The sequence below is a fragment of the Lissotriton vulgaris genome, chromosome 1_2 (genome assembly GCF_964263255.1).
Source record: "Lissotriton vulgaris chromosome 1_2, aLisVul1.2, whole genome shotgun sequence".
NCBI classification, from domain to species: Eukaryota; Metazoa; Chordata; class Amphibia; order Caudata; family Salamandridae; genus Lissotriton; species Lissotriton vulgaris.
In genome coordinates, this window is record NC_141686.1 from 80,779,915 (window position 1) to 80,803,839 (window position 23,925).

At 48.7% G+C, this 23,925-nt stretch overlaps 1 protein-coding gene across 5 annotated transcripts in view; it reads left to right on the forward strand.

Moving 5' to 3' along the window:
• Positions 1 to 23,925, forward strand: part of WNK1 (WNK lysine deficient protein kinase 1) — a 1,566,458-nt gene that overhangs the window by 1,111,094 nt on the left and 431,439 nt on the right. The gene's annotated exons all lie outside the window — the stretch shown is intronic.

Consider the following 23,925-nt stretch of genomic DNA (forward strand, 5'->3'; position numbering starts at 1 on the left):
CTGTCTTCAATTGTTTTTAAACTTTACCTAGGAGTGCCAGAGCCCATTCCTTTAAAAGTAAAATAGCTTCCAAAATCTGGCTGAGAAACATTTATCTTCCAGATATATGTAAAATACATAAGAATCCTTTTGTAGTTGGGTCATAGCCCACATATCCCCAAGTTATCAAATGGTTTATAAACTTTACCTAGGATTGCCAGAGCCCATTTCTTTAAAAGGAAAATAGCTACCAAAACCTGGCTGAGAAACATTTATCTTCCAGATATACGTAAAGCAGCTACTTGGAATTTGCTCCACTCTATTGCTTTGATTCCGATTCATAGCGGACTTTAGCAGTGTTAAAGTTTTCATTAGCTTTCTATGTGGGTAAGTCCACATTTACTTACGCATACATCTGTATGGCTCTGTTTGCCAGTTAAATAATTTTAAAATATGTAGTATGTTTTTAGGTCGAGCCTATCGTCCGCGTTCATGGTGAAATCCTTTAGTAAGGTTTGAACACACCCACACATGCCCCCTACTTTTTATTGATTGGAGAAGTTGGAGAAATCTTCGCAGTTTGACTGCAGGCATGTTATGTCTTGTGGACGATGAGGTGCCTCCTTAGACTGGGTTTTGATATGCTCGAAAAGTTTTTGGGACTATTTCTTGCCTGGTCAAGTTGTAGGCTGAAAGTCGGCTTTGGTGCGCTTGATCTTTCGGAAATATGCATTTCTCTTTGTTCTGAGAATCTTGAGGTGAATGGCAGATGGCATCGATCTCCAAGCAGGTTTAGATGTTCTGAGCGAACGCCTGTCCTCATTGACTATTCCGTTGTACCAACGTTTGGAATCTTTTATAGAGGGTCTTTTTAATTGAAGAGATGCAACCTCATTTATTATCGAGGTCATGACAGAGAGGTAATGTTTGGTGAGATCATGTACATCGGAAGACCCGGCAGGGGGTAACAGTTGGTTGTAACAGGAGGATGGCAGAGTGTTGGGGTTGATTTTTTTCAGGTCTCTTTTCCACACGTTTGGTCTTGTGGATTGAGCTGAGTTCAGTTTCACAGTTTCCTTAATGGCGAAGGTGATAATGTGATGGTATGACCAATCGCAAGGTTGGATCGACTCAAGTTGAATGGAGTCTCTTTTAGAGATTATTAAGTCCAGGATCAAACCTTTATCGTTTGTGGGAGAGTTACAGAATTGGGTGAGGTCTAGGTCAACTAGGAAGTTCTTGAGACTGTTGACCACTGTATCATTGTGATCATCCCAGTGGAGATTGAAGTCTCCAAGGAGTATTTGAGTATTTTGTCACCCCGTGTTCAATGATACCATGTGCATGAAATGTTCGGTGAAAGTGAGGTTCTCGCCTGGTGGGAAATAGATGGTGTGCAGAGAGCATATAGGTTTGCCATTACTGGTGATGTAAAGCCATATGTATTCACAGGGCGGGAATGTTGGGGAAATGGCTCTGTTTAATGAAATATTACTACGATGTATGCATGCGTTACCGCTCCCCGACTGATCAGTTCTGTCTAGTCTGATGATGTTGTAGTTAGGTGGTACTAAAATGTCGATGATTGGTGTGAAGGATTCCTTTAGCCAGGTTTCAGTTAGCATTATCATGTCTATTTCTTGTGTGAGGATGAGATTGGCTATGTCTGCTGAATGTCTAAAGGCCGATCTTGGACAAGGTATTCTCTGTGCAACGTGGCGCTTCTATGCACTACGCGCTCTTAGGCAGCCAATTCGCGGCAGCACGCGCGTTTTTAAAACTTGTTGTGTCTCTTTTGTAATAATTTAGTTTTCAGCCCTGTATTTTAAACTGCATCTTTAGCGCTTACCTGCATCATAATCGGCATTTCCACCGCTGTTTTGGCGGGTCACCTGCAGCTCCACACATCTTACAGCTATCTTGGGGGTAGGTAGGGACATCTTGCGGCGCCATCTTGGTGAGCGCTCTAGTGCTCAGGCGGGCAGGCGATTCCCCTACTTAAGACGATCCTCTTCTGCAGCTTGGCCTTGGACAAGGTATTCTCTGTGCAACGCGGCGCTTCCTATGCACTACGCGCTCTTAGGCAGCCAATTCGCGGCAGCACGCGCGTTTTTAAAACTTGTTGTGTCTCGTTTGTAATAATTTAGTTTTCAGCCCTGTATTTTAAACTGCACCTTTAGCGCTTACCTGCACCATAATCGGCATTTCCACCGCTGTTTTGGCGGGTCACCTGCAGCTCCACACATCTTACATCCATCTTGGGGGTAGGTAGGGACGTCTAGCGGCGCCATCTTGGTGAGCGCTCTAGTGCTCAGGCGATTCCCCTACTTAAACCTGTCATGGGGAAGCGCAGCAGTGACGTGCTGTAATCGCGCCGGAGTCCAGCCAGAGTACTGCCCGTCTGTGCTCGTCAGCGTCGAGGCAGTGGTAGAGGCAAGGTACTCCGCTCTTGGTGTCAATGGTCCTACTCTGTCCAGGGAATGGTTATGCTCCCTCAATAAGTGTTCCTCCTACTGCCACGATACCCTAACACCAGATACATGGGATGGCCCTGCTTGCTGCCTCCATTTAAGGCGAAGCTTACTCCTGAGTTATCCCCGTAAGACGACAGTCAACCTACCGTCTTACGTGGGGGACTTATTAATGCCAGGTCGATGTGCAAAAATGCACAACACATTCACGACCTGATCTTCGAGATGAACCTAGACTGGCTTCTTGTTACGGAAACCTGGCTTCGCCCATGGTGTAACCCGGATATAGCTGTGGCTCTTCCGTATACCTTCTCAATTCAGCGATTAGACAGGCCTCTGCAACGGGGAGGTGGTCTGGCAATTATCCATCGCAGCACAATGAAATGTACTACGTATGAGCTGACAGACATAAAGGGGGCAGAAGCCATGGCTTTCTGCCTTGGTATCCATGACTCCTTTACTTTCTCTGGGGCTCTGATGTATCGCCCACCTGGCCCACCCACTGAATTCTTGGAAAGCATTGGAGATGCGCTGAGCGAACTTACACTTCGGTTTGCCCATTGCACGGTGCTGGGAGATCTTAATCTCCATTTAGATTCTCCTAAGGAATCAGGGACAACTTGCTTCATGGATATCATTGACCTCACCCTGCTAACGTTGGAACCCACTCATACAGCAGGCCATGTTTTAGACTGCATCTTTTCTAACTCTGATTGTCTGATAGTTAAACCCCCACGCGCTCAAACCTGGTCAGACCACAAACTCAATCCATTTGACCTCCTTGTAAAACTTAAGGCCCCGGTGAAATGTACGAAAATAGGTTCTGCCAGCCGTAAACCTGATTGGATAAACTCCCTCACTCGGCCCGACCTCTTGGAGAAACTAAGAGACAGCAAACCCGCACTAACGGGCTACACTTTGACAGACAACCAGCACTTTGTGAGTGGATGGCGGCATTTGGCTCGTCCTTGGACCCAATGAAGAAGAATAAAAACCCAAGCTGTACTAAAAATAGAAAGAGTGCCCCATGGTTCTCATTAGCCTTAAAAATGGAGCTAGGCGGGGAGGAGCTACGCGGGCATCCAAGATGGTCGCGTGAGCAGAGAGCTCCCGAGACCCGCGTCGCCCTTCTTTATCTATCCTGCACCTATCCTGATCACTTCGACGGGCTTTTGAAGTGCTACTCTCACTGATGCTGACGATCCTTTTTTGGTCAAAATCGGACCTCGGGGACCATTTTTCTGTCGTCTTCAACTTTCTGGCCTGCCCACGGACGCAACCGGGGTCTCGGCTGCCAACTATAGCCGAGCTGTAATGCAACAACAACGGCTGCCTGGTGTCTGGCCCACCGGTGGTGTACCACTTTCACTTTCGGTTTCCGGCCTCATTGTCTCTGTCTCCTCCTACTCTGTCTTCGCCTGCTGCCCTCACAGTGCTCACTTCCCATCCTTGGGCTGGCAAGGAGGCCTGCGGTATTCCCTCTTAGGCTGCACTTTGGAGCTTCTGGACTTTTCTCCGTCCCACTGCCCCGTTTGGGTTCTCGGCCACCACTGACTGCAACATGGCGACAAAACCCGAGGTCGAGAAACGCAGGAAGACTGTAACCCGGGGAGGGTCGATCCAGTCCAATATGATCGAACGCTACACACAGCCGAGAGGCTCCCCCGGTGTCACCAGCGTGGGCGCTGAAGGACCTCAAGCGGACATGTCGTCTTCCTCTGAAGTATCGCTCCAAGATCTATTGGCTGCCATCTCTGGACTTAAGGCCGATATGAGTCAGCAATACGAAGCCATCGTGTCCAAGATAGACACGGTGGCCGTGGATGTTACTCTTATTCGAGCCGATCTAGCCAAAACGAACGAGAGAGTGAAGGCACTAGACCTGAAGGCGTCGAGCCTGGTGATGGACATGGCGGAGGCGCAGTCTGAGATTGGGAATCTGCGTTCCTCGCATGATCTGCTGCTCAAACATATGGAGGACTACGACAACAGGGCCAGGCGGAACAATATACGCCTAGTTGGAGTGCCGGAAAGTGATGGTGCGGCCTCGATCGACTTATTGGTCGAGGAACTTATCGTTGCTAAACTTGCTCCGGTTGGACTCAGTAAGTTCTTTGCCGTAGAGCGCGCCTATCGTTTCCCAGGAGGACAAGTGAAACCAGGAGGCCCGCCGAGGCCCATCATTGCAAGGCTATTTCACTATCGAGACAGAGACGCTATCCTGCAGGCCGCCCGTAAACACGGCCCGTTGAAATATGACAATAACTCTATCTCCATCTATCCTGATTTCACCCCCCAAGTGCAACGACAACGATCTGGGTTTCTCAGAGTGAAGCGTCGCCTGAGGGACCGGGGACTGAAGTATGCCATGTTATTTCCAGCCCGACTGCGGATTGAGTTCAGAGAACGTGCCTACTTTTTTGATCAGCCGGAGCGTGCCGCCGACTGGTTGGACTCGTTGCCGACAGATGACTCTGAGAGCGGTGGCCCTGGCGGTGCGGAAGGTGGTGCAACGGCCCAGGAGTAATACGGGCCCCCGAAGGTCCGAATTGAGACTACATACTGTACAGAGTAACTTAACTGTGTGTTCTATGTTTATGCCCGTGGCGGTGCGGGTACGGGTGATTTCTCCCTTCCTCCTCGGGGGGTTCTTTGTGTAGATCAGATGGGGCGACAGGCACACTGCAGTTGGGGGTGGCTTTTTAGTCAGCAGGGGTGCAGGGAGGGGGGTGTTGTAACGGGTTTCTGTTTGGGGGCTGGTTCCTGGGGACTTGGCTGTGTTTCGTTTTGTTCGTTGTGTTTCATTTTCCATGGTATTTCACTGATTGCAATTATTCCGAACTTGGGGTTGTGGAGGGGGGTTGGGGTGGATTGCCTTTGCTGCGATGGGGGGGGGGGGGGGGGGGGGGGTGAAATGCGGGTTCTTTCTTGGAACGTCAACGGGTTGGGTGACAGGATAAAGCGGGGCATTGTGTTACAATTTTTGAGGCGCCATGCCCCTGATGTTGTGTTCCTTCAGGAAACCCACTTAATCGGTAATGCTTGTAAGGCCCTCGACCGCCGGGGTTACCGCTTGGTCGCACATGCTGGTTTCACTTCTGGGTCCCGGGGAGTGGGTATCATGATAAAGTCCTCCCTAGCTCTTGCTATTGACGAAGTTATACTCGATGACCGCGGGCGGTATGCTGCTGTCTCTGGGAGGTGGGAGGGCAAACAAATTGTGCTGGTTGTTGTGTATATTCCCCCGGGACTGCAGGCTACCACCTATGCCGATCTTGGCAGGACTCTCCTTGGTCTTCCAGATGGGTTGTTAATCATGGGCGGGGACTTCAACTCTGTTATGACTGGTGAATGTGATCGGCTTCCCCCTAGAGTCCTGCTGCCATCCCAGACGTGGCTCAATGAGATGGCGGATACTTTTGGCCTGGTGGATGTTTGGCGCTCATTACACCCTTCACTCCTGCAGTATACCTTTCATTCTGGTGCACATGGCAGCCTCTCTCGTATAGATTATTTTTTTATGTTAGCTTCCACTTTGTCCACTGTCCGGGAGGTACGACATCTTCCCCGGGGTATCTCCGACCATTCCCCCTTGATGATTAAGGTTTCGGTGGGTGGTCTACTTGGCAACAGGATCCCCCCGGTCCCTTCCTGGCATTTCCGAAGCCCCCGGCTCCGCTCGGACTTGGTGAAGGCAATTGATTGTTATTTTGATGAGAATGTGGGCTCGGTCACCTCCCCCTCTGTTCTTTGGGAGGCCTTCAAGACGGTTATCAGGGGTTCCGCTCTATCACTTATTGCTGCTGAGCGTAGGGTAAAGAGGGAGGCTGTTCTGGCCCTTGAAACTGAGATCACTGCGCTTGAAAGTGAGCTGGGTGGGGATGACACGCCTGCATTGTTGCACACTTTGGAACTAAAACAAGCTGACTACAAAGCTTGTGTCACTGATGCTGCTAAGTTGATGCGAGCGAATCAACTAGGCCGATTGTATGATGTGGGTGACAAAGCTAGCAAGCTCCTGGCATGGCTGGATAAGGCTGAACGAGCGAGTCGTGTTGTGCCTGTTATTGTTCGCGAATCCGGAGAGAGTGTCTTTGACCCTGGTGAAATTGTTGATTGCTTTGTGGATCACTTCCGGAAGGTTTATACGCCGGTTAGTGATCGGGATGAGGCTGATTCCAGGCTGCTACTGCGAGATATAGCCCTGCCTACTGTTTCGGAGGAAGATGGTCTTGTCCTGGAGGCCCCTTTTACCGTCGATGAGATTGCCCTTGCTATCCGATCTTTACGCTCGGGAAAGGCGATGAGCCCAAATGGGTTGCCCATCGAACTGTACAAACTTAGCCCGGACAAAATGGCCGCCCATCTGTGCAACATGTTTCTCGAGGCGGTTGAGGCTGGAAGCCTCCCCCTCGAGCAGCGCTTAGCTACCATAGTGGTCATTTATAAAGATGGCAAGCCTCGTGACCGCTGCACCTCCTACCGCCCCATCTCTCTGCTGAACGCGGAACCCAAAATCCTGGCCAAGGTTCTGGCCAATCGGTTGTTGAAGGTGATTTGCGACTTGATCCATCCGGATCAATCCGGTTTCATCCCGCATAGGAACACGGCCCTTAACCTGCGTAGGCTCCACAGTGTCCTCGCGAGGGCTCCTACTCTCGCCGAGCCGGCAGTGGTCGCCTCCTTGGACGCCACTATGGCTTTCGACACTATCGAATGGCCTTATCTCTGGGCGACTCTCGCTAAGTTTGGCTTCGGTCCTAACTTCATCGCGTGGGTCAGGCTCCTCTACGAACGACCATTGGCTCAGGTTGTGGTAAATGGTAGATGCTCTGACCCCTTCCCATTGGGCCGTGGTACTCGTCAGGGCTGTCCGCTCTCCCCGCTGCTATTCGCATCGGCGCTTGAGCCCCTTGCCGCGTGGCTTCGGTGGGAACCCTCTATTAAGGGGATCCGATGGTCTCCAGGTCTTGAGGATCGTGTCTCCTTGTACGCTGATGACATCCTTCTCTATCTAACTTCCTCTCAAAAGTCGCTTAATGTCCTCGTCGATGTTCTTACGTCCTTTGGTAAGAACTCGGGATTAGTCATCAACTGGACCAAGTCCTGTGTTTACGTTATAGCCGGAGCGTTGCCACCTCTGCCTCGCAGGTTCCCCATATTGGTAGCTACTGACGGCTTCAAATATTTGGGGATCTATATCTCTACGGTCTCTTCGGTTCGCTACGAGCGGAACTTGTATGCTCCGCTCCGCAGACTCAAGCAGGACGTGCGACGGTGGCGTGAATTGCCCCTATCCCCATTGGGCCGAGCGGCACTCTTCAAAATGATGTCGCTCCCCCGATTTCTTTACGCCCTGCAGAATTTTTTCGATCCTGTCCCTGCTCGCTACTTTCGTGAGGTTGAGAGTTTACAGCGACAACTGATTTGGGATGGTCGTGCCCGTATTGCCTTGTCCAAGCTCACCCTCTCATGGTACGATGGTGGTATTGCGTTGCCGGATATTAGACGCTACTACTGGGCTTCGCACTTGAGCGCTATTAACCATGCGACGTACTCTTCGGAACCTGCCCCCGCCTTTGCTTTGGACAAACTATTACTGCCCGGTGGCAACTTTAATAGGGCTCTGTACTCAAAGTCACCCTTTCGACTCCTTACAGGCCCGACGAAGTGTGCAGTGCGTGCATGGAGAGATGCTACTGTTGCCACGGGCTGGGGTGGCAAGCTGACGCGTATGACGCCACTGTATGACTCTGATAGGTTGGGTAATCTGTGGAAGACGAAAGGATTGGAGAAGTGGGACATGATTGGGATCAGCAAGATGGAGGATCTGTGGGCACGGAGCGCTGTGAAATCCTTCGAGGTATTGAAACTGGAATACCGGCTCGATGATAGGGAGCACTTCCGGTACATGCAGGTCCGACATGCCTTGTCCTCCGTCTTTCCCTCTGGTACCGATATCCCGCAGTCCTCCCCTTTGGAGGATCGTGTGTTAGACGGCCATGTCCCCGATAGCACTATTTCCTTAATATATAAAAAGCTTGTCAATAACAGGGCTGACCAACTTGAGAAACTTCGTGCTTCCTGGACGGCTGATGGGCTCGAACTCGACGACGAGGACTGGCAGTCAGCTGTATCCTCCCCTAAGGAGGTGGCTATCCCGGCTCGGCTTCATATTGTCCAGCTGAAGATCCTCCACCGTGTGTATCTGACCGGAATGCGTCTGGTACGAATGGGCTTGGTTTCGGATGGGCGGTGCAGGCGTGGATATGGTATGGATGGTACCTTCCTTCATGTTCTTTGGGAATGTCCGATGATTGTGGCCTTTTGGTCTAGAGTGCATGATGTTATGGGTCGTGTCACCGGGATCCCCCTCCTTCCCGAGGCACGACGCTGCCTGCTCAATGTGTGGGAACCTTCGGATTGCAATGCTGCCCAGACACTTTGGGTTACTTTGGGCAACATGGTCGCAAAGAGAGCTATAGCGCAGCTCTGGGGCTCCCCTAGATTACCATTGCTCAGTGCCTGGAAAGAGAACATGGACTGGTGCATGTTCCGAGAAAAAACTGTATATGAGGCACGGGGGCGTCCCAAGAAATGGTCCAGGGTCTGGGCTCAGTGGAATTCGTACCGTGGAGACATTTGCTCCCCTCCACTTGACTATGAGGTTCCTCTCCCCTCTTCTCCATGATTGACGTTCCGTTTCCAATTTCCAGTATAGCCTTTGCTTTCTCCCTCACGCTCGCCCCCCCCTCGCCATATGCGTTCCTTTATTTATTAGCCTTCTTTCCCCCCCTCCCCCCCTCCTGCGACCCTTGCCAGTATGATACCATGTGTTAGTGTGTTGTTGTTCTTTTCGACAAAATCATAAAATTAAACCTTTTTTATCCTATTTGATATGGTGCTATGTTCCAATTAACAATGTGGACTCGAGAGATTGCTTTAACAACGTACTGTCTGCACATTTCCTTTTCAGCCATCCTGTTTATGTCATAGCGGCCGGCCCCGCGGGGTTGTAGGCAGACGCTGTGTATTGTGCATTAATGAATAAAGGTTTTCAAAAAAAAAAAATGGAGCTAGGCGAAGTGAGGTCACTTGAATGACGCCGTCTTCTCATCCAGCAAAGACGTCGCCTTCAGCCACGACACTGGACTCCACTGGACGGACCACAGCTGCGTCCACTTCACCTTCAGAAGAACGACGATCCACCACCACCAGCAACAGGTTGCCCGCAGAAACTGGAGCAAGATCACAGCCGACCAGCTCGCCGCTTCCCTGAGCCAGCACCCTCCCACCAGCTCAGCGAACCCCAGCCAGGCCGCCGACAACCTCACGAAGTGGATCAGCAACTGCGCGGACGAACTCGCCCCACTGAGGACCCCGCCCAGCAGACCCGGCAGCAAGAATGCCCCATGGTTCACCGACAAACTCAAGAGCTCCAAGAAAAACTGCCGAGCCCTCGAGAAAGCCTGGAGAAGGAAGCCAACACCGGACAACATAACCACCCTCAAGCTTGCCACCCGTAAGCACCACCAACTGATCCGCGCCACCAAGAAAACTGCATTCAAGGACCGGCTGGACAACAACGCACACAACAGCAAGGAACTCTTCATCGTGAAAGAGCTCTCCAACCCCAACGCCGGAAACAACGACATCACCCCATCGCAAGAACTCTGCAACTCCCTCGCCTCCTACTTCCACAACAAGATCGCGGACATACACAACAGCTTCAACACCCAACCGACGAACGCCACGTCCGACACGACCGAACCAACGCCCCCCACCACCACCCTCAGCGCCTGGACCCCGATCAGCACCGAAGACACCGTCCGCATGATGAACTCCATCCACTCCGGATCTCCGACCGACCCCTGCCCTCACCACGTCTTCAACAAGGCCGACGCTGTCATCGCACCCCACCTGCGGGACATCATCAACACCTCCTTCACCACCGCCACCTTCCCTGAGAGCTGGAAGCACGCCGAACTCAGCGCTCTACTCAAGAAACCAACAGCGGACCCCACCGAACTCAAGAATTACCGCCCCATCTCGCTGCTCCCGTTTCCGGCCAAAGTCATCGAGAAGACTGTCAACAAGCAACTGGCCGCCTTACTCGAGACGAACGGATCCCTCGACCCCTCACAGTCTGGCTTCCAAGCCAACCACAGCACCGAGACCGCCCTCATCGCTGCCACCGATGACATCCGAACCCTGATGGACAACGAAGAAACAGCGGCCCTCATCCTCCTAGACCTCTCCGCGGCCTTCGACACCGTCTGCCACCGCACCCTAGTGCAGCGCCTCTAAAACGTCGGAATCCAGGAGAAGGCACTGGAATGGATCATCTCCTTCCTCGACGGAAGGACCCAGAGAGTCCGCCTACCACCGTACAAATCAAAGGCCACCGAAGTCATCTGCGGCGTACCCCAAGGATCCTCGCTGAGCCCAACCCTCTTCAACGTCTACATGAGCCCCCTCGCGGCCATCGCACGCCAACACAACCTGAACATCATCTCCTACGCCGACGATACCCAGCTGATCCTCTCCCTGACCAACGACCCCGCCGCCGCCAGAGCCAACCTTCACGAAGGAATGAAAGAGGTAGCCGAGTGGATGTCGACCAGCCGCCTGCAGCTGAACTCGGACAAGACGGAAGTCCTCATCCTGGGATCCTCGCCCTCCGCCTGGGACGACTCCTGGTGGCCCCCCGCCCTGGGAACCGCACCCAAACCGACAGACCACGCACGCAACCTGGGCTTCATCCTGGACTCCTCCCTCTCCATGACCAAGCAAGTCAACGCCGTCTCCTCGTCGTGCTTCAACATCCTGCGCATGCTACGGAAGATCTTCCGGTGGATCCCCACCGAGACCAGGAAGACTGTCACCCAGGCACTCGTCACCAGCCGACTGGACTACGGCAACGCCCTCTACGCCGGAACCACCGCCAAGCTCCAGAAGAGACTCCAACGGATCCAGAACGCCTCAGCCAGACTCATCCTCGACGTCCCACGACACAGCCACATCTCCGGACACCTAAGAGACCTGCACTGGCTCCCGGTCAACAAGAGAATCACCTTCCGTCTCCTCACCCAGGCACACAAAACCCTTCACGATCAAGGCCCGAGCTACCTCAACAACCGCATCAACTTCTACGCTCCCAAACGACACCTCCGATCAGCCAGTCACGCCCTCGCCGCCGTCCCCCGCATCCGAAGAACGACAACAGGAGGAAGGTCCTTCTCCTACCTGGCCGCCAAGACCTGGAACTCCCTCCCGGCCGACCTGCGCCTGACCCAAGACCACCTCGCCTTCAGGAAGAAGCTCAAGACCTGGCTGTTCGGGTAGTAGCAGCACCCTCCCCTCCCCCCCCCCCCTAGCGCCTTGAGACCCTCCGGGTAAGTAGAGCGCTCTATAAATGTCTATGATTGATTGAGCGGAGGTGGCGAAGAAATTACAAGGCGGCTGCCCGTGATTCATATAAATCTGCACGAAGGAAGTATCACACCGCCATCAAGTTGGCAAAAAAAGCACACTATTTAGAGGCCATTTCTTCCTCTGGCAATGGACAGAAGGAGATTTTCAAGATTGTTAACAGCTTCACCAACCCCACAGCATTCTCTCAGAAAATTCCCCCCTCGCTTCCGCTCTGCAATGCCATTGCTAACTATTTTGAGAAGAAAATTTTAGACATCGTAAAGGATTTCCCTCCTTGACGAACTCTGACAAGATGAGGACGGGCTATGAGGCAATTAACACCACTTGTTTTGACTCATTTGCGCCCATTTCTCTTGAGGATTCACACCAGGCCATTCTAGCAATTAAATCTGGATCCCCATTTGATCCTTGTCGCCCATGGTTTTACGGGCGTTGGTTGAGGAGATAAACCCAACCATCAACAGCATTATCAACTTATCATTGGCTACGGCAGAAATCCCATGCGACTGGAAGCGCGCAGCGGTCATGCCACTTCAGAAAAAAGCTCTACCAGACCCAACAACTCTGTCCACCCTGCGTCCTATTTCCCTGCTCCCTGCGGTGTTTAAGCTGACCGAAAAATTCGTTAATAATCAACTTACGAATTTTCTTGAGGAGAATAACATCCTGCACACCAACCAATCAGGGTTTCGATCCAAACATTTGACCGAATCTGCCCTTTTGTTTACGGCAGAGACCCTTCGAATGGTTATGGGCCAAGGGAAGAAGGCCGTCTTGATTTTACTCGATCTATCGGCGGCCTACGATACGGTCTCACACACAATCTTGGTCGACCGTTTGTGCAGCGCAGGTATAGGAGGAGTGGCACTGGCATGGTTTAGAAATGTTCTCAACCAGAGACACCAGGTCACGATATTAGGCGAATTTAAATCTGAAGAAAAAGTCATCAGCTCAGGGGTCCCCCAGGGCTCTAATTTGAGCTCTGTACTTTTTAATCTTTATATGGTACCCCTGATTGAGCTAATCGCCTCCTATCAGATTAGCACTATATCATATGCTGACGACACGCAGCTGATCCTGGTGTTGGATAGGGAGCTGCCTGGTGCAGAGGAAAATCTGAAAAACTGTCATACGGCTACATTTGAGTGGATGAATAACAATCACCTCAAATGTAACTCCGGGAAGACGGAAATATTGCCCTTCGGCCCTCAAAACCTGTATTCCCCTAAACAATGGTGGCCTGAGGATGCTGAAGCTCCTCCTAACACTATTTCCTCTGCGCGTAACCTGGGCATCAAGTTTGATGACCAACTGTCATTTAAGGAGCAAGCGGTAGGCGTGGCTAGCACGTGCTTCCATATTATTAAATCACTCAGGAAGTTTTTTGACCTTCTTCCACTTGCAGCAAGGGAAACAGTGGCAGTAGCATTGATAACATCTAGACTGGACTACTGCAACAGCCTGTACGCAGGTACCAACAAAGCAGTGCTCCACAGGCTGCAGTTAGTCCAGCATGCTGCTGCCCGTCTAGTACTTCGCTGGCCAAGAAGTTAATCTGCTTCCGCCGCGCTCAAGACCCTACATCGGTTACCTATACACAAGCGTGTCTTATTTAAGGTCATTGTTATTACCTTTAGAGCCTTCCCGTCACAAGGACCTAGATACTTGTCTAATGGCTTTAAACGTTATCTGCCAGCACGTTGTTTGAGGTCTGCAAATCAAAATCTTTTGGTGACTCCCAGATTTAGATTGGCCACTAAAGGGGGGAAATCTCTCTTTGTCTTAGACTCTAGGGCCTGGAACAAACTGCCACCCCAGCTTCGGCTTATGTCTAAGGAGAGTCAATTTAGGAAATCCCTGAAAACATGGATTTTCTCCTTCATTGAGGCGGCCTGTAGGGCACTGGTGTAAAGTTTTGTATTGTGTTCTGAGTTTCCTCCAGTCCACCAACTTATTCCAGCTGGGTTGGCCTTGAGCGCCAAGATGCTCCTTGGAGTCGTAGTAGCGCTATATAAATGTGACCTTACACATTTGTAATGTGACATTACATTACATCTGCAGTTTAGGAGTATACATCTAAGTTTGTGCGAGGTGAGGGTTGAGGAAGGTTCCTGATTGATTGGGACTCTTCTAAGGTTGTTGTCTATGACTCCTCTAGTGTTTGATTTCGTGGTCCTATGCAGGTTGGAGGGGATAGTAGGGATCGGCGATGAGGCGGAAGTGAGTGGTTTCATGGGGGTGGGATCATATGAACGCACCAGAGTGAGTTAGTCACTCTCCGAGAACGGATTGGAGCTTCTGATTGGTCGGAAAGAGTTATTCATTGAGAGGATTGAGGACCAGGTAGGGCGATGGAGATTCGCGTTGGTTTTGGTTGGTTCCTTGACCAGCTAGATTTGAGGTGTCTTGTAGCTCTAGCTCCCCACTGTTTTCTCGAGAAACGATCATTGAGAGCTTGGAGTTCTTCTTTAATTTGGTTTAATGAGATCATGATCTCATCAAGTCTGGGGTTTTGTTTGTACGAGTGGGGTATGTGGCTGTGTTATGGGCGTGGATGTAGATGCATGCAGTGAGGTCTGGCCTGGTGTGAGGTTTGTGGCAGGTGTGAGTGGGGTTGTGAGGGGTGTGAATGTGTGAGATGAGTGGACTGTCGGGGTGGGTACGAGTGGGGTATGGAGCTGTGTTAAGGGTGTCAATGCATGCAGTGAAGTCTGGTCTGGAATGTGGTTTGGGGCAGCTGTGCATGGGAATGGTAGGAGTGCTGCGGTGTGTGTGTGATGGGTGGGCTGTGGGGGTGGATGGCTGGGATGTGGGTTTAGGAAGAGTACTTGGGGCCAAAGTGTTATCGGAGAGCCGCATGTCTTCTATGTGGTAGTGGGGTGTCTTATTATGTCTTAACATCTGTAGTACGGGTGATGGTCTAGCATGGGGGGAGTGCTTACTATGAGTGTCTGTATGCGGCAAGGTTGAGGTGGCGTGAGTGTTTGTGATGGAAGGTAGGGTGTTAGCCAAAGGGGCCTCTGTTATTGTAGTTAAGGGGTGTTCAATATTTACTGGAGGTGCATAGGTAGCTGTAGCCATGTTGTTCATACCGTAGTATTTGGCAAGAGGGACCATGTATGTGTTGAACAGGGTTGGACTCAGTGAGGACCCTTCGGAGCACCGCAGATGTTGTTCGTTGGGCCTGGGATGTAATGCAGTAGGTGGAATCTGGGCTCTTCTGGTGAGGAAGGAAGCAATCCATTTAAGAGCATTTCCTTGGATAACCATCTGATGCAGTCCATGTAGGAGGTTGTGGTATGACATGGTGTTGAAGGTTGTAGAGAGGTTGAGAAGGATCAGGGCTGCGGTTTCTCCCTGGTCTAGGAGAGATCGGATGTCATCTGCGGCTACGATTAGGGCAGTTTTTGTGCTGTGATTATCGCTGAATCACGATTAGGTTTTTTATATGGGTTGGAGAGTTGGCTGTTTGTTGTTTTCTCCAGGACATTATCCAGTAACAGGAGCAGGGAGATGGGCCGGTAGTTTTTGAGTTCATCTGGGTCAGCAGTCATTTTTTTTAGCAGAGGTTTTACTTCTGCGTTTTTCCATCCTTCTGGGAAGGAGGCAGCGGTGATGAATGAGTTTAGGAGGGTGGAGAGTTCCCAACTGATTGAGTTGCTCTCCTTGTTGAACATGTGGTGAGGGCAGAGGTATCTGGGTGCTCCTGAGTGAATGGAGCTCATGCTGGTAGCGGTGGTTTGTGTGGTTAGTTGATCCCACGTAGTGATTATAGTGTTTGAGGCTAGAGTCGCTGCTATTGAGGAGTTCGTTGAAGTTGTCGGTGGTTGGTTGCAGGTCGAAGTGTTCGAAGATGAAATGAAATTAAATTAAATTAAATTTATAAAGCGCATGGCTGCTCGCAAGCGTCCCAGTGCTGGTGGTTTTGTTGTAGGAGAAGTCTGCGAGGGTGTTGCAGAGCTCCTGCGAAGGGCTTACAATGTTCTCGATTGCTGAGGGGGTGATGAACTCTTTGATAATGCTGAAGAGCTCCTTGCTATAGTTGGAGCTATCTTCAAGGTGGGCAGCTAGGTCTTTCTTTTTGACATTTATTCAGGCGTATGTGATATTGAGTGCCACTTGGAAGATGGCTTGGTCGCTGGATGTTTTGTTGGTGCACCAGATTCTTTCTTGTTGTTTGCAATTGTGTTTAGAGGCTTTTACTTAAGGAATGAACCAGCTGATGTATGTGGAAGTTCTGCGGGTTTAAGAGGTTTGACTATGTCGAAGCATTCGGTGATCCAGGTGGTGACATTTTGGACAGCCACATTGAGGTCAGCAGTGGTGTCCCAGGGGAGGGGGCATTGAAGGTGTTGGTCCATAGTTTTTCTGTTACCTTGCTCCAGTTCCTATAGGCAGTGCTGGTCTGGTTGTTGGTGGTGTTGGGTGTGATGCAGAAGTGGACAATTGAGTGGTTGGACCTGGTGATCTCCGAGGCGTGGTTGTATTTGATTCTGGTGCTGCCTGTGAATATAGGGTCCAGAGTGTGTCTAGCTAAGTGCGTGGGGTCGTTGACGATTTGGGAGAGGCCGAGGTTTTACATGCTCTCTATTAAGTTTGCCTTGTTGGCAGTACTTGGGTTGTCCATGTGGGAATTGAGCTCTCCTAGGAAGATGAAGTTCTCAAAGCGGATGACTAGGGATGCTATGAAGTCGGAGATGTCCTTGCAGAAGTGGAACGTGGTCCTGGTGGTCTGTATCCCAGGGTGCCCCTATGGTGGGCTTGCTATCTGTATTGAGTTTGCAATTAATGTGTTCCATAGTGGGAGTGGCGGCGGCTGCTGTGCAGTGGAGGGACTCCTTGTGGATGATGGCTATACCAACTCCATGTTTGTTTACTCCATCTCGGTGCATGATCTTGTGGCCACTGGGAGTGGCGGTGGCAATGGCCGATGCAGAAGCGTGATTGAACCATGTCTCGGTGAGGAAGATGATTTTGGGGGTAAGGAGGTGATGGTGCCCCAGATTTGTTTGTGGAGTGATCGGGCGTTAATCAGGGGGCATTGGATTACTCTTATGTCAGTGGGTATGGGCTGGGTTCTGGGGGGAGGGGGATGTTGGCATTGCAGGAGAATCAGCAGTGTTGGCAGGAGAAGAATACTGCTGTTGATCGGAAAGTGAGGCTGTCGCGGTCCCTGTGAGATCCTGGGTTCAGTGCAGCTAACTCTGCTCTGGAGTAGCTGTGGGTGGTTAGAGATCATGGGGTCCTGGTGCTGGGAGCAGTCCAGGTGCAGACAGGCTTGCCTTTGGCGTGCCGGCTGCATAGCTGTGCTGCGGCCTCCATTAGGTGCCTTGCTTGAATGGGTGGGACACTGGGCTGGGTTAGAAGAAGCGGGAAGTGGGAGGGGGAAAGAGGTTAAGTTTGGGCAGCAATCAAAACACAATTAGAATAAAGGTGCAATGTTAAAAAACTGGGTAAAAAATAGTCCCAATTGAGGGTGGAGAAGGTCACAAATAGGCGGGGGAAAAAGAGTTATGGAGGCAAACAAAGATGAGTTTAGGTTGGAAAAAAGACTGTTTATAGAGGCGAAAAGGAAGCAGAAGGTTAGGTTTCGGCAGAAGGAAAACACAGTTATGGGAAGAGGTTGAGAGCAGTGTTGAGGTGTCTAGATGACAGCGGTTAAGGCATTGAGCTGGAGCTCAGCCTGCAGCAGCGAAGGGGAGCTGGCCCAGTGACCTGCTTAAGACTTTTATCAATGAGTTCACAGTAGATCTAGTCATGGGTCTTTCCCCACAGCTTCCAGTCAGGATGCACCTCTAAGGCATTCTAAATGAAGAAGTGGATTCCCTAAGCCAATTCTAGGAGAAAAATCACTAATCTGATGGAGAAATCTAATAGTAGATCTCTGCAAAACCGTGTCAAAGCCTAAGAAAACATTTTGTGACCGGTATACCAGAGCAAGCGAAGGCACTGGTGGTATGGGGATCTGTTACAAATGTCTTGCAAACCAGAAAAGAAGTTGCCAAGCCAACCAAGTCTGTTAACCAGATCACAGTTTTAGGTACTTCTCCCAAATCTGACATCCTTAATGTGTCCGTATCGCTCCTGAGTTCTTACAATATGGACATTTAAATCTCTCACAGTTCCGCATGGATATTCTACAGAAAGCCAAATGTATTTTGACTATGGCTTGCCGTTATTTCAAATTGAAGGGTTTGTTTATGGTGTCAACAAAGGTTGCAATCCTATCACCTGCCGGGGGCCGGGAGGGGGGAGATGCAAGTCTTTCTTCCATACTAGTTACATTTGTCCCAATGAAAGCTGCAGTTATTTTCCATTAAAATCCATGTTGCTCCTATTGTGTCTTACCGGGAATCCTCAATGTGTGTGTCTTTTTTCAAAATTTCTGTCATTTAAGACTTTAGGAGGCCCAAAAGCAGCTTCCCTCAGGTAGCGATATTCCACATCCTGGGATCATCCTCAACTTGGTTTTATCAAAATGAACGGGTCCACTCTTTCAGCCTATTCATAAGACTTTATTGCAGCATCTTTCTTGGAATACTGCCTTCCTAATCGTTTTCTCCTCAGCTAAGCCAATACTTCACAGACAACAGTCATATCCACCAAGTTTGGCCACTTAAAAAAAAATCCTTTTGTAGTTGGGTCATAGCCCACATATCCCTATGTTATCAAATGGTTTATAAACTTTACCTAGGAGTGCCAGAGCCCATTCCTTTAACCCCTTCCATGCTGGGCCGTTTCCGCCGCTGTGCGGTAAACAAATGAACAGGGCGGGGCCGTGACTAACCCCAGCCGTCATCAGCACACGAGCACCGTGGAGCGTGACGGCTGGGGTTCGTCATCAGCATGGAAGGGGTTAAAAGACAAACAGCTACCCAAACCTGGCTGAAAAACATTTATCTTCCATTTATTCGTAAAGCAGCAACTTGGAACTTGCTCCACTCTATTGCTTTGATTCTGATTCATAGCTGACTTTAGCAGTGTTCAAGCTTTCATTAGCTTTCTATGTGGGTAAGTCCACGTTTACTTCCGCATACGTCTGTATGGATCTATTTGCCAGTTAAATAATTTTAAAATATGTAGTGTGTTTTTAGGTCGAGCCTAGAGTCAGCGTGCATGGTGAAATCCCTTAGTAAGGTTTGAATACACCCACACACGCCCACCACTTTTTTTTGGTTGCTGGCTCTGCCCCTGGAAATTCCATTGGTATGATTGGTGAACCGTGTGCATTTGTCCCACCTTGTGGCTCATGTGTTACCACCATGGCGATTTACCCTGCTACTTCGATCCTTTCACTAATGGCCATATGTTTTGTGTTAGAGATCTACTTTTTTTCTGACCTCTACTGACAGGTCTCTTGTATTTCTTGTTTGCTGGTACTGTCTTCGGCACCCGCCGTTTCTCCCAGCCCTGTGTTATCATTCAAGCAATCTTGGTCATGCAGGTCCCTGCCCCCTCAACCGTGCTTCGTGTTCCCCTCTCTCCTCCATTTGTTTTTATACCGCCGATATTCTTGTTTGTTTTGTTTTTTACAGATTCATATAGCGCAAACTCAACTTGAAAGGTGTGAATGTGATGCATGGAATGTTGGTGTGATGGTCTTTAATGGAATGTTTGGGTGCCTGGATGCTTGAGTGTGACAGTTGGATTATGGGCTGAGCAGCAGGCAGACTGCTCCTGGTGGGGCTGTTTCTTTACTATTTAGCTACATGTTACTGGTCTCAATAAATCTACTTCAAACTACATCCTGGCTGCGGCCCTCGCTGCTACAGATTTGTGGCGACGATTTATGAAAAGACATCCTGCCTGCTGCATAAAAGACTTACTGAAACAATAAATCTCTAAAGGAAACCTACACATCTACGGTATAGCCTATTCTGAAGTGCAAGTCATGTCAGCCTCACCATTGTCTCTTTCACCAGTCAGCCCCAGCCTGCTTCTACTTCATTTGGTTAAACATTTGGAATTCCTGGTACTGTGATAGCTTGTGTGATCCTGAGCACTTGTCAGTGGTTCAAATGCAAGCAGCTAACTCGTGTGACCCTGAGCAGTGGGTCTGTTCACAAAGTTGCTACAACGCTGTAATTCAAATGAGGATTCTGAATTAGTTTTCCAGCATGTTACTTCTACGCTGTATTTCGGCCTGTATCTACATCATTCATCCTTGGCATGTTCATTGTATGGTATTGCCTTATACTGAAGGGGGAGAAGAGCGGCCACTCAAAAGCCATACAGATGTTTATTTGGAACCATGTTGCTGTCATCTGGACTGGAGATTTGAAAGAAAAGATGCATCATCTCTATGCTACACTATGTTCTTTGCTACCTTCTACATTGGTTGTGTGGGCGTGCTGGGACGCTTACAAAACAGCTTGGGTAATTGGTCTCTTCGCAAGCAACAAGAGATGGTCATCAGCTTTTAGCCCACTGTGTTGGTGAGTTTATATGTTATACTAATGGCTTTCTTGGAGCAAGAGTAGTTTAACTGTCACTGCGCAGTTTAAAATCCAAAGCACGAGCCCTTCATAGCACGCGCAGACTTGTCTCATGGATTCGCTTGGATGTACTGATGAGCCTTCTGCGAGGGAACTGTTTCTAGGCTGCTATGCAACCTGCTTATGGAAGTTGTCTATCACGTTCCCAACTGCTGCCTCCCAGCGCTCTACAGATGGACGTGCCACCATTTTGGATTGCTCGTGTTATTCCAACCAACTCCACATTATCATGTGAGGTGTCTGTCTACACAGAAATGCATGCACACACCAGACGTCAGACAAACAAACCTGTCACTTTAAACGTCGAGACCGCGGTGTCCTATTTGATTGCCGAGTATTCACCAGTCTTTCAATGTGTACTGCCCTGCAAATTCTCAGCAGTGTTTTATTGGGTAACGTTAGTCCAAATTTTCTTATTTGGGCAACAAGACACCATCTATCTGTTTGTATCATTGCTAGCATAACATTTGGCTTTTGACAAACTTTATTGTAGAACTACAAGCTGACAAAACCGTACACTACATTTAGTGTTATGTGAACAAACAACATTGTGTGTAATCTTTCTTGCTCTTGAGTTATTATATTGTTCACATGTAACTTGATTTAGAGTTCTTGGTATTCTACCTAGTGTGTGTTGTACATTTCTTAAGGATGCCTTCTTGTCTCAGTTAAGTTTTTCCAGAATGCCAAGATTGAATTCTTCCCAAAATACGCAATTTTCAGTTTTGCTGCCATATTTTCAAAGTCATTTATATGCTAATTTTTAGGCATTCTACATGTTATGTGCATGTTTCTTACAATGTCTATTTGTGGCCTAATGATCATTAATTCTAGCATTTTCCAGTTTGTGTGAGATGTTCTTCAGCTCTCGCTGTTTTTGGTGTCCTCACACTAGGTTGTTTCTAAGCCTTTTGTTCTCAGCCTTTTATCCTTAAATCCGTTTTCTGCCTAAGGCTCTGCACTTAGTAGTAGCAACCTTTTCACAGGGGTGGTTTTAGGTGTGTTTCCCTTTAATCACAGTTGATGGGTTTTAGACCCATTCAACACAGTTTTCACTGTTTGTGGGGTTTAGTCCCATTCTACACATTTTTTACAGTTTGTTATAGGTGTTACTCCCATCTACACAGTATATAGTGGGTGTCAGTCCCACTTGCACAGCTCTGTGCACGTTTCTTTCCTCCACATAGAGGTTCTAAGGGGTACGAGACCCATGCAGTCTGCTGTTCTGTTCATGCTACTAACCTCTATAAAGGGGTCTTATGGGTACTAGTCCTATGTGTATCATTGTTTGTGTGCACTATTGTGCACACTCGTGGTTGTCTACCCTTAGGGCACTTTGGCTGTATAGCAGTCAACTTTGTTTCCTTTCGCCTAATTATTCTTTTTCTTTTGATGTTGGGTGTTTGTTCCATGTTGTTTCTGACCTGTTTATTCACCTGTATTTCGGGAAAAGTCAGTTTGGGTGTCTTTCACCCATTTGTACTGTTTTTAATAAAATGTGTATAGAAGGATGATGGGTGGGTGATATATTATGTATATTTGTCTATGCATCTCTTCTGTACTGTTAATTCTGTATTGGCTCTTGTACATCCCTGGTATATTTTCTCAATCTTTCTTTATTTGCACTACCATCTATTCTTTCCATCTCTTTTGTTCTTCTGTTACTTTTGTCTATTCCTACCGTTTCATTCTCCTGTATTGGCTCAGCTTTTTGCTTTCTTGGTTTCTCTTGGTTTCTGTGCTGTGATCTTTCCACTTTTGGGTTTACTTTCTTCTTACTTTTTCTCTACATTTCAATATTTCTATTTCTTGGGGTTCTCCTCGTTTGAACCTTTTCCTTCTTTGCGTTTTCTATTTTGTTTTGTGGAAGAAGGGAAGTATGTTGTAGCCTGTATTATCGTTATCTGTTTACTTTCTGTTACTTTCTCCTAGCTGCTCAGCCAGTGTGAATGTGATGCATGGAATGGTGGCATGATGGTCTTGAATGGAATGTTTGGGTGCTTGGATGCTTGAGTGTGACAGTTGGAGTATGGGCTGAACTGCTCCTGGTAGGGGCTGTATCTCTACTACTTAACTACATGTAACTGGTCTCAAATATACTAAAAACTACATCCTGGCTGCGGACCTCTTCACTACAGTATTTTATCGCTTTAAATGAGCACCAGGTGCATTCACTTTTCGTAGGTGTGGGGAGATTAAGTGCCCAGAATCCCAGGATGTTGAGCGGACACAGAGACTCGACCCTGGTTCCCCAGCACCAAAATCGGAAGCTCTGGCCGTAAGGCCGCATTCTTTCCTTCCTAGCATCTGAAGACTTCAGGAATCCCCTTTAATTCTTTTTCTATGCATTCACCAGAACTTGCATCCTTATTTACTAGGTTCTAAACCAGTGCTTAATTTGTAAAATATGAAGTGCAGGTGCTCACAGTATTTAACAAGGCCACACCCACTTCCCCAGCTCCACCCACTCCCTCCAGTGGCCCCACCCACTTCCCTTTATTGGCTCCACCCACATCCAGAAGCCTCAACACATCGGAATCACCTCCTCACTTATTGAGTTCCGCAAGAAGATGAAGGGCTGGCTCTTCACAAAAGCAACTCAGGCACCTCACACCTACCCAAATCCCTGGATTCCCTCCTGGGTGATTAGTGCGCTATACAAATCAATATAACATAATATAACATATTGGAACCCTATGACAAAAACTTAAAAGTGAACTCAAATATAGAGTAAGGTAATTTGAGGACTTGAGGCAGCTGTGCAAACAAAAGAAAATGTCCTTGCACTGCGCTATTTAAAAGAAAGAAAAGGATAAAGGAAGGAATACATTAAAGAAGGCAGTAACAAATACAGGCAGGAAGAGGAGCACTGGAGTAAGGAAATAAATATGAAGGGATGAAAGGAGGAAATAGGAAAAGAATGAGAAAGGAAGAAATTAAGGGATAGAGGGAGAAACACACCATGTATGTATGTTGTTATCCTGCTCAATTGCTCTCATTTTATCTAAAGATGAAAAACTGAGTGGCCACACCAAGATTTCAATTTATGATCCTGAGATAGAGCACAGATTCCTGGAGTAGATATAAACATATGTGCAAGAAGGAACAAATTCAAAGGGAGAGTGAGGGAGGAGGAGTGGTCTAAAAGCAAAGATAGAGATAGGGATTTCAAGATCGAAGTGGAACGTGATGAGAAGTAAAAGTAAAAAGAGGAGAAAGGCAAGGGAAGAAAAGCAGACAGTGGGGAGCGTGTGAGAGTAGAGTTGAAGGGAAAGATGGAAAGGTGAACAATCAAAAAACCATTTAATGAGGGGAGATGGCGATTAAGATAAAATGCAGATGTAGTGCAGAAAGTGAAGTAAGATTGGAGAGAAGTGAAGGAGTGAGGTGTGAAGGGGAGGAAGGAAAGCAGATACTGAGATAGAGCAAGCAAAGAGTACACCTCTGCTTTATTAAATATACAGTCATTAATTATGTAAAGTTGAGAGGTGACAGGAGTGTATCATTCTTGGCCTGTCTCATGAATGCACAGCAGTGTTGTCCAA